This window comes from Thamnophis elegans, chromosome 6 (genome assembly GCF_009769535.1).
Source record: "Thamnophis elegans isolate rThaEle1 chromosome 6, rThaEle1.pri, whole genome shotgun sequence".
In the NCBI taxonomy this organism is placed as follows: domain Eukaryota; kingdom Metazoa; phylum Chordata; class Lepidosauria; order Squamata; family Colubridae; genus Thamnophis; species Thamnophis elegans.
In genome coordinates, this window is record NC_045546.1 from 84,010,212 (window position 1) to 84,027,520 (window position 17,309).

The following is a 17,309-nucleotide window of genomic DNA, read 5'->3' on the forward strand; positions in this document are numbered from 1 at the left end:
TATACTTCTATGACTGACATTTAGGAGAGAGGGGAAACTTTGAGAGGTCAAGCTAAGATGACCTACAAAATCTCAAAGATACCCACTCTAAAGGATAGCAATAGCAGTTAGACTTATATACCGCTTCATAGGGCTTTCAGCCCTCTCTAAGCAGTTTACAGTCAGCATATAACCCCCACAGTCTGGGTCCTCATTTCACCCACCTCGGAAGGATGGAAGGCTGAGTCAACCTTGAGCCGGTGAGATTAGAACCGCTGAACTGCAGATAACAGTCAGCTGAAGTGGCCTGCAGTCCTGCACCCTAACCACTGCGCCACCTCGGCTCTTCATGTAGTGGAAAAGTGAGGTGTACATTTAATGAGATAGCTCAACCTTCCTTAATCTGGAACCCTGCAGATGTGTTAGGAGGGGAGTTACAAAGCTGACTGGAAATTCTAGTTCTAAAACATTTGAAGAGCACCACAGTTGGAAAGGCAAATCTAGAGGAAGAAATTAGGTTTCTATTAGAATATCATACTACTATCTGGGATGTTGGAAACAGAGTTAGCAGCATCTCCAGACCTGGACATGTCCCCAGTATAGAAGGAAAGAAAAACAAAGAAAGTTCAGTTGCCTTTTGAAAAAGCACCTTTGGATGTCTCCAGTATATGTTTCACCTAATCTAAAACCTGAAACCTGTTTTGGCAATATTGGTAGTATATATAAAGGGAGAAAGAACCTGAAATACTTTCCAGGTTTCATCATGTTTGTCAGCCTATGACGCAATAGATATCAACCATAAATGTTTGATTGCAAAAAAAAATGATTTGACATACATTTGTTACAAAATTTTAAAGCTGCAGAAGTATTGTTCAAATTTTTCAAAAGTGCACCCTTTCAAACTATTCCTGTTTTCAGATAAAGGATAATTGTGTTCAGAGGTGGGTTCCTACCAGTTCGCACCTATTCGGTAGAACCGATTCGTCAAATCTACCGAACCGGTTAGAAGAGGTTCCACCAGTGGACCCGGAAAGCAGGCCACACCTACAGAAGAGGTTCCAAATTTTTTTGAAACCCACCACTGGTCCTTGGATATGATTATTCTACACTATCAAGCTCATATTTATAAAACTCAGTGCCTCTGTGAAAGGTAAGGATGACTACTGCGTTTGTGGTGCAATCAGAACATTGCGTGTGTTGAAGTTTTTTCAATGCAAACCAAAGATGCCTTTTAAAAAACAAGTTTACATCCTATTCTTATGCATGCCAGTGCTGTGTGTGAGGTAATTTAAGATGGTTCTGACAAGTGTCGTCGGCATCTTCATATCCGGTCACATGGGCGGCAAACCACTCCCACAAAGGAGGCCACACCCACAGAGTAGGTTCAAACAATTTTTGAAACCCACCACTGATTGTGTTCCACAGGCTGGAAAAAGACACAGCAGCTCTAATTATTCAACAACCAAACACACATTCTCACATATCATGAAAAAACCTCTCTTTGATGACTTAGTTTTGGATGATTGCTATATAATTTTGCATCAAAATGTATTATTTCCCCTTCAGTTGCTTTCCTTTCGGTAGAACAACCTCGGAATGACCTCTTGAGTCTTGCATCTTGTTCCTAGATCCCAGTTATCCCATTATTCCTTCTGATGAAGGATTGCAACCTAAACTTTGAGAGCTGAGGATGAGTTTACTGTTACTGCTACAACCTACCATTTTGGGACAATTACAATTATTGACAAAGGTTCCCTATATCTGAACTGGCAAATATTATACGTGTGTGGTGGCGTTTACCAGCTATTTTTTAATTGTTGTTTGGAAGGGGAGATGCATGCAATTAACTAACAGGTTTGAACTAGTATATTAATTACACACAAACACACTTTTTATTTACTGTCATTGAAAGTGGTAGCTGTCGTTATATTGAGAATATTAAAGTGAAGCCTGAGTAAATTCAGCTATAATACACTGGAAAAGCTATATCGTGATTGATTTTCATTGTTCAATAACATCCATATAAATTGAGTGCTAACAATTTCATGGGTGACACATTTTGAAAGGAAGGAAGATTGTTATGTGTTAAAGTGCTATTCCTCTTTATTTCATGGTCAAGCCCATTGGATTCAGTAGGTCTGACCGGAATACAAGTACTATACACTTAAGGTGGAAGTCTTAGCAATATTTATGTTCGATTCATATGAATGCAAAACATCTCAAGATTTATTAAATCTTTGACTGGACTTGTGGGTAAAATGGAAGCTTCTCATGCGTACATTGTGTATTGATGGCATTCAAGATTATTTCAACAACAGATCTGGCCCAAAAGAAATTATATGCTGAAAAAAAATGTGTTTTAGAGCAATTCCCTCCTCCCAGATTTCTGTTGTAAAGATATGAGCTCAAACTTTCTCTACTGTCTGATAGTAGAGCAAATTTAGGGCTCTCTTACCTCTCCAAGCAGTGATTCTATGAGTTATGCTTGCCATGTAATTTGAAAGTCAGTGTGTCCACATATTTTTTTTAAAAAGCCTTGAATTAGTACTGTAAATGGGAATTGCTGGTGGGAATAAAATCTGTGCGTAAAAATGCTAACTTGTCTTTCAGTTTCTAGGAGTTTCTATAGACGTATAGTATTTCCAAAGGTTCTACTAATTTTTGTAAAGTTTTGGAACAAAAATAGTAAAAAGATTTTGATCAACATAAATTAATGTTGGAAATGTAAAATGACATTTTGATTCTGATCTTGAATGAAATTAAGACTATTTTAAAATAGTCTAATGTTTGTACCTTTTTAAAATTCTATCCTGGACTATACATTATGAAACATTAGAATAGTTTGACAGAAATAGAATATTGCAGCTTTCAACAAACAGAAATAAGAATTATTGATTGAACCATTAAACTGAAATATATTGCATTTGTGGCCCTGTTTACTAGCTTTCATTTTTAAAGCACTTTAGGCATAATTATGTTAAGGTCAAGCAGTTCATTTAAATCAGACTTAAATTAAGATCTTGGTTGGTTGATTTTAATGGGTGATTATATGTTTTATGTTTATTTCTCCCTCCCTTGGAATTAAACTCTCTCAAGGGTAAAACTCACCAACCTAGCTTCTTCTGCAATTCACTCTTTAAACTCTGCTTGGAATGCCACTGTGTATAAAAGTTATTTGGGTCCACGTTGAAAAGTGAGGACCACAATGCTTGTGGCTAATACTCCACCAATTCACCTTGAGTTTGCATTTCATCAAGTACAGCAATGCATCAAAGTCAACTAATTGTTATTTCTAATACTACTTAATCAATCAAAACAGGAGGTTTTGACCCTATACCATTTCAGTTAGATAACTGTCCTGTCTTTTCTTAAGGGGTTATGTTGGGGTCATAGCTGGCTCTATAGGTTATCTGAGCTCCCAGGTTTGGTTGAAGCTTGGGCTGCTGAGATAATGCAATGAAAGGGCTTGTGTTTTGAAAGGGTGTTGGACAATTCCTGTTGTGGCTTCTGGCTTTCTCCTGGCATGGATCTTGACTGAGGGCTAATCCTATCATTCTGCCTTTGTTGAGACTTTGCTGCAGGGAGTAATAGATTATCAAATCTGCATTTCTAAAAGCTGCCCCAGCTCAATATCTGTTTGGGGTCAGGGAGGTTAAGTTTCTGTCTCCCTTAAGATTTTTTTTTTATTTCTCTTTTAGGGAAAATATTTTATCCTTCCTTTTTTTAATAGTTCTCAAAATATTTCATGGGGAAGGGGGATTTGGCTTCCCACACTTCTATGGGATAATGTATGAAGTAGCTCTTAAACAGCAATATTAAGATTACCATATGATGCCAATCTTACCAAATGCTAATAATAACAATCAGAGTAGAGCTGGAAGGAATCTTTGAAGTCTTCTAGTCCAACGCCTACTCAAGCAGGAGATTCTATATGATTTCCAGTCTTTTCTTAAAAACCTCCAGTGATGAGCATCTATAACTTCTGAAGGAAAGCTGTTCCATTGGTTAATTGTCCTCACTGTTAGGAAATTTCTCCTTAATTCCAGGTTGCTTCTCTCCTTGATTAGTTTCCATACATTGTTTCTTGTCTTGCCTTCTGGTGCTTTGGAAAATAAATTGATCCCCTCCTCTTTGTGGCAGCCCCTCAAATACTGGAATACTGCTATCATGTCACCCCCAGTCCTCAAGGTTGACTCAGCCTTCCATTCTTCCGAGGTGGGTGAAATGAGGACCCAGACTGTGGGGGCGATATGCTGACTCTGTAAAACCACTTAGAGAGGGCTGAAAGCCCCATGAAGCGGTATATAAGTCTAACTGCTATTCTTTTCTCTTTTCTCTAAACTGCTGATACCCAATTCCCGCAACCATTCTTCATATGTTTTTGTCTTCAATCCCTTAATCATCTTAGCTGCTCTTCTTTGCACTTTTTCCAAAGTCTCCATATCTTTTTTTTGTAATGTGGTGACCAAAACTGGATAAAGTACTCCAGGTGTGGGTCTTACTAAGGCTTTATAAAGCGGTACTAATACTTCGTGTGATTTTGATTCTATGCTCTGTTTAATTAAAAAGATCTCTGGCACCCTAGAAGGAATGTTCACCTGAATAGAATGGTTCCTCCACATTTTAATATTTGTGTTGAGTTCATTGCAGTTTTTCATTTTTTGTCCTGGATGTGATTTTTACCCAGTAGTAAACTGTGGGAAGACTGCATGGGCAGAGGATAGCAATAGCAATAGCAATAGCAGTTAGACTTATATACCGCTTCATAGGGCTTTCAGCCCTCTCTAAGAGGTTTACAGAGTCAGCATATCGCCCCCAACAACAATCCGGGTCCTCATTTTACCCACCTCGGAAGGATGGAAGGCTGAGTCAACCCTGAGCCGGTGAGATTAGAACCGCTGAACTGCAGATAACAGTCAGCTGAAGTGGCCTGCAGTACTGCACCCTAACCATTGCGCCACCTCGGCTCTTATGGAAGATGACCAAGGAAGATGACCAAGGAATGATGACTTAAGGAATGACCAAGGAATACTGAAAGTTGCCTTTATGGTGTTTTAAAATTGTCTCCAGAATAATCTTTTCCACATCCAGATGTCAGGAATGAAGCCAGGGCGAGGATTACGGTGATCTTCATATGAGACATAATGCCCTATGGCAGCCCAAAGACTCAATACATGTCAAATCTTCTGATAGTTCTTTCTACTTGTGAGGAATAAAGGAAGGAAGGAAGGAAGGAAGGAAGGAAGGAAGGAAGGAAGGAAGGTGGGTGAGTAGGTCTAGGCTGTGTATGCATATTTACTTATACCCTGGTTTTCTATTTCAATTCATATGCTCAAGATAGCAAAATAGCAATAGCAGTTAGACTTATATACCGCTTCATAGGGCTTTCAGCCCTCTATAAGCGGTTTACAGAGTCAGCATATCGCCCCCAACAACAATCCGGGTCCTCATTTTACCCAGCTTGGAAGGATGGAAGGCTGAGTCAACCTTGAGCCGGTGAGATTTGAACAGCCGAACTACAGAACTGCAGTCAGCTGAAGTAACCTGCAGTGCTGCATTTAACCACTGCGCCACCTCGGCTCTATGAGCCGATGATGATTAAGAGAAAAGGCAGAATGGAGTTGCAAAAATATGTTGAAACTATGCATCTCTCTAGAAATGAGATGCACAAGGGCACTGAAGTTAAATTTAAAAGTGCAATGCAAATGAATCCAGAAGGATGGGAAAGAAAGAACAAATGATCAGCTTCAACCCTTCAGTGGATTAAAAACCTGAGCAGAGCCAACAGAACATAATCTCTCCTGAGTCCTGAGCTGCTAGGTTAGAGCGATGATGGGACACCAGAGGCCCGTTTCGGTTCAAGGAAATGCAGAATACTCAACACATGAATGCATCAGGTAGCCCTCTGCCATTCATCGGTGTCACAATAATGATCCAGGTTTCTTGCAGGTGCTACAAGAAGGTCAGTAAATGGAAGATCTATCAAGCAGGTGGTTTTTCCCCAAATATTTAGGCATCTATTTCCAATTCTTTTGCTACTGGGGCTTCCAGCATTAAAGACAACCAAAACATTAAGATGGACTTCGGAAAAAGGCCCAGCCTGATTTAAGAAAATAAAAAAAACAACCCTAAGTTAATGAGATTTATTTTCTCTGGCACTAGACAGATTTCTTCATGCAAATATTTCCTTCGGGCTGAATCATAACTGAAATCATTTGTTCTCATCGTTGTACTGCCAAAGCAGTTTGAAATCTGTTTTTAATCTTTATCTTCTCTGCTCTTTCAGTAAGTGTCAGGTAGGACCACATTTTAAATTAGAAAAGACTTTTTGATGATTATTTTTTTGGGAATAGATTAGGGTTTGGGCCACATTGACACTAAATCTGAAGGGTATTCTTTGGACAAAAGAGGCAAGATGCATGGCTACTGTTGTGGAAATCCAACCTCTTTTTTATATGCATTGTATGTAATGCATTAAAAAGGGATAGAGCAGTGTTTCTCAACCTTGGCGACTTTAAGTCCTATGGACTTCAACTCCCAGAATTCCCCAGCCTCTGGGAGTTGAAGTCCACAGGACTTAAAGTCGCCAAGGTTGAGAAACACTGGGATAGAGGTTTGATCCCAAAATTACATCCTCCATCTTGGCTTCTTTAACCAGCTACCAGATCCTCTGCAGCATCTTCCTTCCCTGTATTCTTATTTATACCAATCTATTATGGGTGTATGCTAAGAATGGCTTTCATTACTCAGAAGAAACCTGAACCACTTATTTAATATACTTTGGGGACCTATTGTATTAAGCATAGCTTAATTATAAAGTACAATCTGTCCAAAGTCTCAATGTTTACTAAATATTGTAAAAAATGAAAATAGATTATGAGTCGGGAGGAAAAAAATGCTCACATGAAAACATTGAAGGTTAATTCAAATGTAAAATACGGTCTGGGAGGCTGAACAACGAAAGTAGGCAATTGATTCGGCTAATTGCAGTCAACATACCATCTCAAGAGACTTGACACACAAACACGCACACAGACACACAACCAAGGTTTCCATTTTCAACTATCCAGGTTGATAAATCCAAGTCTTTTTACTCTTGTCGTTTCTGAAATTTCTACAGTTGTTTCTATTTTCAGCTTCTCTATTGGGAACTTTTCAGTATAATTTCTTTAGAATGAATTTAAGTTTATTACCCCTTGAAGAAATGAGTTCTCTATCTGGAGATGTATATATAGCAAAAGCAATAGAAGTTAGACTTATATACCGCTTCATAGGGCTTTCAGCCCTCTCTAAGCAGTTTACAGAGTCAGCATATTGCCCCCACAGTCTGGATCCTCATTTCACCCACCTCGGAAGGATGGAAGGCTGAGTCAACCTTGAGCCGGTGAGATTTGAACCGCTGAACTGCAGATAGCAGTCAGCTGAAGTGGCCTGCAGTACTGCACTCTACCCACTGCGCTACCTCGGCTATATGTCATTTAGGGTATCTTCTCACCTTCTGAAAGGGAAATCCATGCCTCCACAGTTCAAATATTCTCAGTTTTTCTCTATTAAGGGGATTAGATATGTATTTATATATTAATTTATTAACTTTAAATGACCACCCATTTTACAGAAAGTGGCTTTGCGCAAGGTACAGAGGGACAAAAGAACAGAAACAAAATATATACAAGAGCAAAATATCTACAAAGCAAAAAACATTTTTTTTAAAATCAGTATTAAAGATGGAATATTGTTAAAATTAAAACACAGAAACCCAAGACAGAGAAAGTGAGTATATCCACTTAGCAGTGGAGACATCTAAATATTTTTCCTGTCTTCCTAGGACCCCCCAAGCCTTCCGGGAACCTCTGAAGCATCAAGACAGATGAAGTTATCCTAAATTCCATCTCTCTCCCTCTCCCTCTCTCCCTCCCTCCTCCCTCCCTCCCTCTCTCCTGTGGTACAGAAGATCCATTGCCTGATAGCCCCAAATTTTTGTCTCTGGCAAATGGAACCTCACCACATGTATTCACTGCCAGATCTAATGGGTCAGACTGATGTAATCAGGAACAGGTAGTCCCCCAGTCCCATGCCATAGGTTCAAAATGATCTCTCTGGATCTTGAGTCTTGGATGACTGCTCTGTGTTTGAATTTATGATGTTGTTCATGATGCCCTTCTGAGCTGTGCTTATTTTAATGGCCCATATGTCCATGTAGCTCGGTGGCTATGATGTCTGGTAGGACTTTTCATGTTTTGGGGAGAAAAGTTATTGACCAGTAGTTGGCCAGAGCTGTTCACTTCTGTGAGTCTTTAATGATCAGCATTGTCATTCCTTCTGTTACCCAGTCTGAATGGAAGCCTGTTTCTAGCAGCTGATCTGTACTACTAAGTGTTCATGCACTGCTGTTAGTTCATTTAGCCAGTAGGTATGGATCATGTCCAGGCCAGGTGCTGTACAGGTGTCTTTATAACATAGAGCAGTATGGTGGTGGCTGGCTCCTGTTCTAGAGATTGCTGTGGTCTAAACTCAGCTGTAGCCACTTTGCAATGTTGTTATGTTTCCCATATGTTCTATCAGCACTGTTCATTTTTTTTCTATTGATGACTATGTAACTCAGAAACTTGTTAGTTACTTACAGCAAAACAGTATTTAGGAATGCACTTTGATATAACATAGCAGCAAGTTCCATTAATGAACTGAGAAGGTGAATCAACTTCTTTATGAAATTCTTCTCGGTAGTCTCCAGCAATTGGCTCCCATTTTCTCCCAGTTGTAACATTAGTCCAGAAGGGGGGAAAAAAAACCACTGTGTCTTGCTTAGCAATAAACAGGAGTAGAGAAGAACAGCCAAGGAACAATTATCTCTGAGCTCAGATTAATAAGATTTATTAGCAAAAAGGTTGACATGAGAATACTTCCAGCAAGTAACTGTTGCACTCAAATGTGGAATTGGACTCAAAAAAGGCAAACAAGAGCTGTTGATTATGGCTTTTTTTCTCCCATACTTTGGGTTTAATGGGAATCCTGAGAAGGTGAGCACATCTGCACCTGGATTTTGTTTATGTAGCAGTTACTAACCATATTAGCAGAGCGAGTTACTTCTCTTACTCAGTGGGATACGTAAAAATGGTATTCATTTTTAACGATGTATGTGGTTAACCAAATTCATAATCTACTCCAAATTCAATCCAATAACATTATCCAAATCTCAGCAACACAATCAATTAAACACAATCAGAAATCAATTTTTTTAAAACAATAGAATCAACAGTATAAAACATGAAATGGATAATGTTAAACCAGCAACCTTGGTGAAATAGAAAACTAAATAGCCCAGCCCAAAAAACTCACCCCAACTACTTAATATGGTGACTAACTTTCTTGAAAGCAAGCAAGGTGGACATGATCTTAATCTCAGGGAGACAAAAAAGTTCTTCAGGGTTGAGGCTACAACTGAGCCGAGGTGGCTCAGTGGTTAGAGTGCAGTACTGCAGGCCACTTCAGCTGACTTATCTGCAGTTCAGCGGTTCAAATCTCACCAGCTCAAGGTTGACTCAGCCTTCCATCCTTCCGAGGTGGGTGAAATGAGGACCCAGACTGTGGGGGCGATATGCTGACTCTGTAAACCGCTTAGAGAGGGCTGAAAGCCCTATGAAGCGGTATATAAGTCTAACTGCTATTGCTATTGCTAACTGATACAGTTTGTTCCACAGTACTTGTTGTACACAGAAATGGCATGACATGCCTGGTAAATGATAAAGAAAATGACAAAAGAAATGATGGAGACGCAGAGAGACAGATGTTACCCAACAGTTGAGCACAGCATTTGTATTGTGTATTCATGGTGGGATCTCACATGAACATAGTTTTGGTAGCATTTCTTCACTTCAAAATAAAGTCCTTCCTCTTAACTGTTACAAGCTATCTCCTGCTCAAACAGATGCTCTTTTGCCAAGCAGTCACTTAGCAATAGCAGTTAGACTTATATACCGCTTCATAGGGCTTTCAGCCCTCTCTAAGCGGTTTACAGAGTCAGCATATCGCCCCCAACAATCCGGGTCCTCATTTCACCCACCTCGGAAGGATGGAAGGCTGAGTCAACCTTGAGCCGGTGAGATTTGAACCGCCAAACTTCAGCTAACAGTCAGCTGAAGTGGCCTGCAGTACTGCACCCTAACCACTGCACCACCTCGGCTCTTAAAATGGGGTTTGTAATGTTATCACTTTGTGAGATGATTTGTGAGGGGGGAAAAGGAGATTTTACTTTACTTTTGCACCTGATTAGAAATCAAGGAAAGCAGGCATTCATAACTGTTGTCAAGGAAACTAACAAATTGCTTGCTTCTTATATGGTATCATGCTGATGGTTTCATTAGATATCCCAGACTACCGGTAGCTCTAACACAGGTATACACTGTAATGATTTTTTTGGTTTTAAGAATGTGGCCAGAATTGTAGATTCAACTAAATATTCAAAATGATTTGCAGAAAAAAAAAAAAAACCATTCAGGAATTTTAAAAGTATCAGAAATCCAAAAAAGCTAATAAATGCTGCCAGTCATGGTTTCCTTTTGACATTTTATTGTATATGTACCCCTCTTTCTCTTCCCACATATGTACCTGGGCGTGACCCGACAAAAGCGCGAACATCATAAGCGCGCCGACAACAGCGCGCCGACAGAAGCGTGATTTAAGTTAAGGTAAGGTTTAGGGTTAGGGTTAGGGTTAGGGTTAGGGTTAGGGTTAGGGTTAGGGTTAGGGTTAGGTTTAGGGTTAGGGTTAGGGTTAGGGTTAGGGTTAGGGTTAGGGTTAGGGTTAGGTTCAGGGTTAGGTTCAGGGTTAGGTTCAGGGTTAGGTTCAGGGTTAGGTTTAGGGTTAGGTTCAGGGTTAGGTTTAGGGTTAGGTTTAGGGTTAGGTTCAGGGTTAGGTTCAGGGTTAGGTTCAGGGTTAGGTTCAGGGTTAGGTTCAGGGTTAGGTTCAGGGTTAGGTTTAGGGTTAGGTTCAGGGTTAGGTTCAGGGTTAGGTTTAGGGTTAGGTTTAGGGTTAGGGTTAGGGTTAGGTTTAGGGTTAGGTTTAGGGTTAGGTTTAGGGTTAGGTTTAGGGTTACATTACAGCGCGCTTCTGTCGGCGCGCTTTTGCCGGCGCGCTTTAGGGCTAATTCGTCGCTCATTCGTCGCGCGGTTTTGTCACCGCGCTTTAGTCACCGTGCTTTAGTCAGCCGCGCTTTTGTTGTTCGCGCATTTGTGGTGGAACCGTACCTGGGTATATGTTTAATCACAATGCGTCATACAGAATCAAGGTTTGGGTTTCCAAGACTAAATTTAGCTGAACGAAGTGCCTTCTGATTTTGCTCATTAAACAGACTTCCCTCCCGAAGTGCTTTGGCTGTTAATACGAAAGGAGAATTTCACTGCTGACCTACATTCTGATCTTATTAGTTGTAAGCAATTAAAGCGCTAATTGACAATTAGGTAGGTATGTCAATTCTCAGGACTCGTATTTTAGAAAGTCATTTACCAAGGCATTGTCTCAGTCTCACTAATACAGAAAACAAAAAGAACTACCGTAGTTATAAGCATAGAACAGCGTAGTCCTCTTGACATATAATTGTTGGTTCAAACAATATTCAAACAACCATTTCAGATAAAAAATCAGCTCAAAACCCTTAGCATTTTTTAACCTATATTCCTGTGTTGTTTGTCTTGTTTTTTTTATGCACAATAGCAGCAACCAACTAAAATGGAGAACGAATACAAAAATTATAATCATCAGTAAATGGATACTTTAGCAATAGCAATAGCAGTTAGACTTATATACCGCTTCATAGGGCTTTCAGCCCTCTCTAAGCGGTTTACAGAGTCAGCATATCGGCCCCACAGTCTGGGTCCTCATTTCACCCACCTCGGAAGGATGGAAGGTTGAGTCAACCTTGAGCCGGTGAGATTAGAACCACTGAACTGCAGATAACAGTCAGCTGAAGTGGCCTGCAGTACTGCACCCTAACCACTGCGCCACCTCGGCTCTAGTGGTATAGACAAGGAAGAGGAAAACCTATCATTTTCAGTACTTAATTTAGCCTCTCTTAGCATCCATCCTAAAATGGAACTGATAATGATCAACTGTTAACACTCTTTCTCCCTCCCTCTTATTCTTTTTAAATAACTTATGCAAGAGCTCCTCCTAATTTCTTTCTTCTTTTTACAATCATTTTTTTAATCACACAGTATGACAACACAAAAGCAGAAGGAAGATGGAGACAAGGGTACACCACTCAGAATACCTGCAGAAGCTTTTCAAAAGTGCAAATGGAAAAAGAAACACCAACCACTGACTAAAGTAAAAACAACCTTCACTTTTCCATCTGGTTTTTTCTCTCTCTTCGCTCTGCTTTAAATCCATTCCTTGCCCAATATATACTAATTTCCACAAACAGGATGTAATCAAAGAAGTTTAATTCATTTGGCACAATCCTAACTATTCAAACAAATAAGGTCATAAATAAAGTTGTTTATAATGGAATGTGAAGAGGGACGCAGTGGCTCAGTGGCTAAGATGCTGAGCTTGTCGATCAGAAAGGTTGGCAGTTCGGCGGTTCAAATCCCTAGCACCGCATGACAGTTGAGCTCCCGTTACTTGTCCCAGCTTCTGCCAACCTAGCAGTTTGAAAGCATGTAAAAGTACAAGTAGAAAAATAGGAATCACCTTTGGTGGAAAGGTAACTGCATTCGGCATTTAGTCATAAGAGCTGAGGTGGCGCAGTGGTTAAATGCAGCACTGCAGGCTACTTCAGCTGACTGCAGTTCTGCAGTTCGGCTGTTCAAATCTCACCAGCTCAGGGTTGACTCAGCCTTCCATCCTTCCGAGATGGGTAAATTGAGGACCCGGATTGTTGTTGGGGGCGATATGCTGACTCTGTAAACCGCTTAGAGATGGCTGAAAGCCCTATGAAGCGGTATATAAGTCTAACTGCTATTGCTATTGCTATTGCTATTGCTATGCCGGCCACATGACCACAGAGACATCTTCGGACAGTGCTGGCTCTTCAGCTTTGAAACAGAGGTGAGCACCGCCCCCTGGAGTCAGGAACGACTAGCACATATGTGTGAGTGGAACCTTCATCTTTTTAATGGAATGTGGGAATGGCCTTGGGAGGCAGGAGGAAGAGCAATAGACTTGGTAATGGTCAGATAAGAGGCAGATGAACTCACAAAAGGAATGGGGGAATGGGAAACATCTCAGAAGGGATCTTCTGTAGTTTCTTGGACTGTAAAGGCAATGAAGGACAAATGTACTTTTAGGCTTGCAACGAAGATAGAACCAGCATTCTTGATTGTACTTCTTGGTCTGGACTGCCTTGCAAAGCTGACAGTTGTTTTTGGAATGGTAACCTTACTACTTCTTCTATCCTTCTTGCCTACTAAATAGAATGGCCCTCCAAACAGCAATGTTACAATTTCAAAGTTAGATTAGCAAAAAAAGTGACAATTCTAATTTTATTCTATATGATCTGCAGCTCAGCTTTTATTAATACTGTTCCTCTGAGTATTTGGAACAAGTCTAAGTTTAGTAATGTTGACAAGCTCACAATAAACTTACAGCAATAAAACCACAAGTCAAACCCATAGCTATAAATATAAACATTGAAACATAATGGTGTTGTAGTTAAATTATACTGCCATATTCAACATGTGAAATACAGGGACACTAAAATTATATAAAACCATATTTCCAAGAAGCTATAAAAACGTTCAAAAACATAAGATACTTATTTTTTTTCTTTCTTTATGCCCCTTAAGGTGGTACATTGCCATTAGGATAATCAACCTGAAAGCATTGAAAAAGCCTCTCATATCAGAATGGAAGAAAAAAAAATACCGAAACTGCTTCAAGCATCTTATATATCCATTGGCATAATTATTTGATTTTAGAAAATGTGTAAAATGAAGTGGAATATTTCACTTACCATTTACAATTAGCAAATCATTTCTATAGGAATGATAGGCTAATTCACGCACTACAATCAGAAAGAAAGAAAATAAGACAACTCATAAAAGTAATACTAGACAAGGTAAAACAGACACTATATCATTACTTAATTGATTCTCTAGATATTTATATCAGTGTTACAGAGGGCTGCACATTTATTGTGCATCCATATAAGCTGCAACATATATGTATGTGTTCTGACACCCCCCCTTCTTCGCTCGTTCACAGACGACAGTCAGACAGACTTAAAAGGAAATAACTTTATCAGTCCTGGCTCACGCTGGCTGTGAGCCCCAAAATAAACATAAATAAAGTCTCTGGCAAAAAGGTTACGCAGCAGAATGCAAAAACAAAGAGCTATTACAGCAACACCAGATTTGCAGAAAGAAAGCAAATCACTTATCCAAGTGTCTCTTCGAATTAAATCACTTATCCAAGTGCCTCTCACAAACAAACCATGACTGATGAACGACGAACCATGAACGAACAAATGAACGTTGACTTCTGCAGCCAGGGCGTGGCACCATCAGTCCTTTTATCTCCAGAAGACGACACTAACGAGCAACAGCTGGAGCAATATTCCTGCATCCCGACTCAACTCACAGCAAACTTCTGCTGAGTCACAACATGTATGTATGTATGTATGTATGTATGTATGTATGCGTGTATGCGTGTATGTATGTATAGGCATATGTACAGTTTATGTGCACTGTCTGTCTGTAACACTGATATAAATATGTAGAGAATTGATTAAGTAATGATATAATATCTGTTTTACACTGTGCTGGAGCCTTGTGTGAATATGTGTGCATGTGTATTGTGTGTGTGTATTTTTTGTGTGTTTGTGTATACATACATATACACACACATACAAAGTATTTTATTATTTAAACATTAAATGTACATTCCATCCTTACTCTAAACTGGTTACAAACATGCATGTATAGCCTCATTATAATACTGACTCTCTACCCACTCTTTCGGGCCTTCCGAAAGTCTATTAAGACCTGGCTATTCCGGCAGGCCTGGGACTGTTGACCCTTGATTGAGTCCAGCCCCACTAAGGTTGAGTGCATGTTGTGTTCTTTTAACCTGCTTTGTCTTTGTATTTTAAGTTTTTTAGTATTTTTAAAACTGTTTTTATGTAAGCCACCCGGAGTCCTTCGGGATTGGGCGGCATACAAGTTCATTAAATCTTGAATCTAAATCTTGAATCTTGAGAGGTAGGTTAATAAGACTGAGTTGCCCAAGACTGAAGTGAGTTTTCTCATACCAAAAGGCTTAAGTTTAAAAGGTAGCCTTATATTAATCTACAAATAGGCAACCCACACACACTTTAGAATGAATTTGAACCCTGGGTTCTTCCTATGTAACTCTGTAAAGAGCATGGGGATTCTTTTGCTAAAATTTAGCAAATAAGACTAACCCTGTTTATAAATTGAGAGACATTCAGCTCTCAAAAACCAGGAGTTCAACCTAGCCTTATCAATGATATTGTATCATTATTGCCTAACTAGTTGTGGCACTCGAGAGTTGGAGAAAACACTGCAGCCCTCACAATTTACAAAGCTGTCAAAATGTCATTTGGACAGTATTCATTTTTCACAGTTGTATGTAAGTACAATGACAATAAAGATTATACTTATAAGCCCCATGGAATTTATTTGAACAGGCATGATAGGATTACATTGTATCATTGTGTTCGATATCTTCAATGAAACAAATTGATTCACTTTGTGAGTTAAAGGAAAAAAATGTGAATTCACTTCTAAGGGCAAATATCCCCCAAAGTAAGGAACATTTGTTTTATTTTATAATTTTATTTATAATTTCTTCTTTAACATCCTTAAGTGTTTAGTGGACAGTGTATTATCTGGGTCAATATATTCCGCATACACTTCTGATAGTGAGATTACCATTTAAATATACATAATCATACTTTTTTAACTTCTAACATTGGTGTATACATAGTAATCATAATATGTTCTATTATATTTCAGTATACATAATATTATTTTCCCAATGTCTACTTTCTACTTTTTTCCCCCCTAACACTTATTAGAATAATCACCATGTTAAAAAGTATTCTATGCCTATCCATCATCTTTTGCCTTTTTTAGAATTTCAACTCATTAGCTTTTTGGTGAATCTACCCTGCTTCTCTTCTGGTATCTTGTAACTCCTTTTGTCATCTTTATTTAATCTAATTTTTTCTGCTGCCACAGGATCTGTCTCTTGCTGTTGGCTCTCCATGCTACCCATCCTCAGTTCAGCAATGACATTTGTTATTCAGTCTGTAGATCACAGGATATGTCCTGTTTCATCTTCTTATTTTAATTTTGTATTTATCAATTGGTACCATAGGGAACTGTTGTGGCCCAGCATGAGCCTTTGGAGCTGTCGCTAGACTCCGAAAGCGAGGGGTCTTATGAGTCGGCCTTGGAGGAGGTGGAAGACCCTGGACAGGATGTCGACTCCGAGCAGGGCGAGGAGAGACTGGTCGGCCACCAGGTGGCGTCAGAGCATTGGATCAAAGGGAATGTTCAGGAAAACATTTGGGAGTTGTTTCAGGATGCACGCAGGCGCAGGGCTACTCGGTGTAAAGGACAACGGAGTAACTACAGGAGGTGATTACGAGCAGCTGATGCTGATTAAGATCCTCTCCTGAGTATAAAGGAGACTGTTTGTGCCAAGCCCTGGTTGCAGGAGTCAACGTTCTCATTCACGTTCATGATTTAGAGAAACCAACTTGGATAAGTGGTTTGCTGTGAGAAACTTGTTTAATTGCTGCCAGAGAGCTTATCTATTTGTTTATTTTGGGCTTGCAGCCAATGAGAGCTTGGACTGATTAAAACATTCTTTTGTGCGTTTGTTTTGGCTTTCGTTCCTGACAGAGAAGGGGGGGGGTTAGAACAGGGAACTATCATAGGTAGGAAAGCTGTGGCAGCCATCAAAGTGTCAACTGTCTGACTAGCAGACCCAAGAAAAGTAGGTATTCTCAGAAACTTTGAAATCCCAAAAGTTAAACTTTGTTGGACACACCATTTCGGTACTGAAGAAATAAAACCAGCTCTGAGGTTGTTGTTGTTTTTCCATGCAAAGCTACGTAGTTAAACATTAGTTTCCCTTCCTTTCCACCCATAGTAATCACGCTGCCCAATTGTGAATCAGTCCTTTGTTTTGAGAACAGTTCCTTTCTTTGTCAGTCACCTGCAGCAATGACCTTGGTGGGTTCTTGGCTCACACAGTCAATTCTTGGATCATCTGCATCCCTTATCACCCTTCCCTCCCCACAGTTCATAGGCAAGTTGAATAACGATAAGTGTCAAATGGCTCAGAAGCAGTTCAGACGTGACACA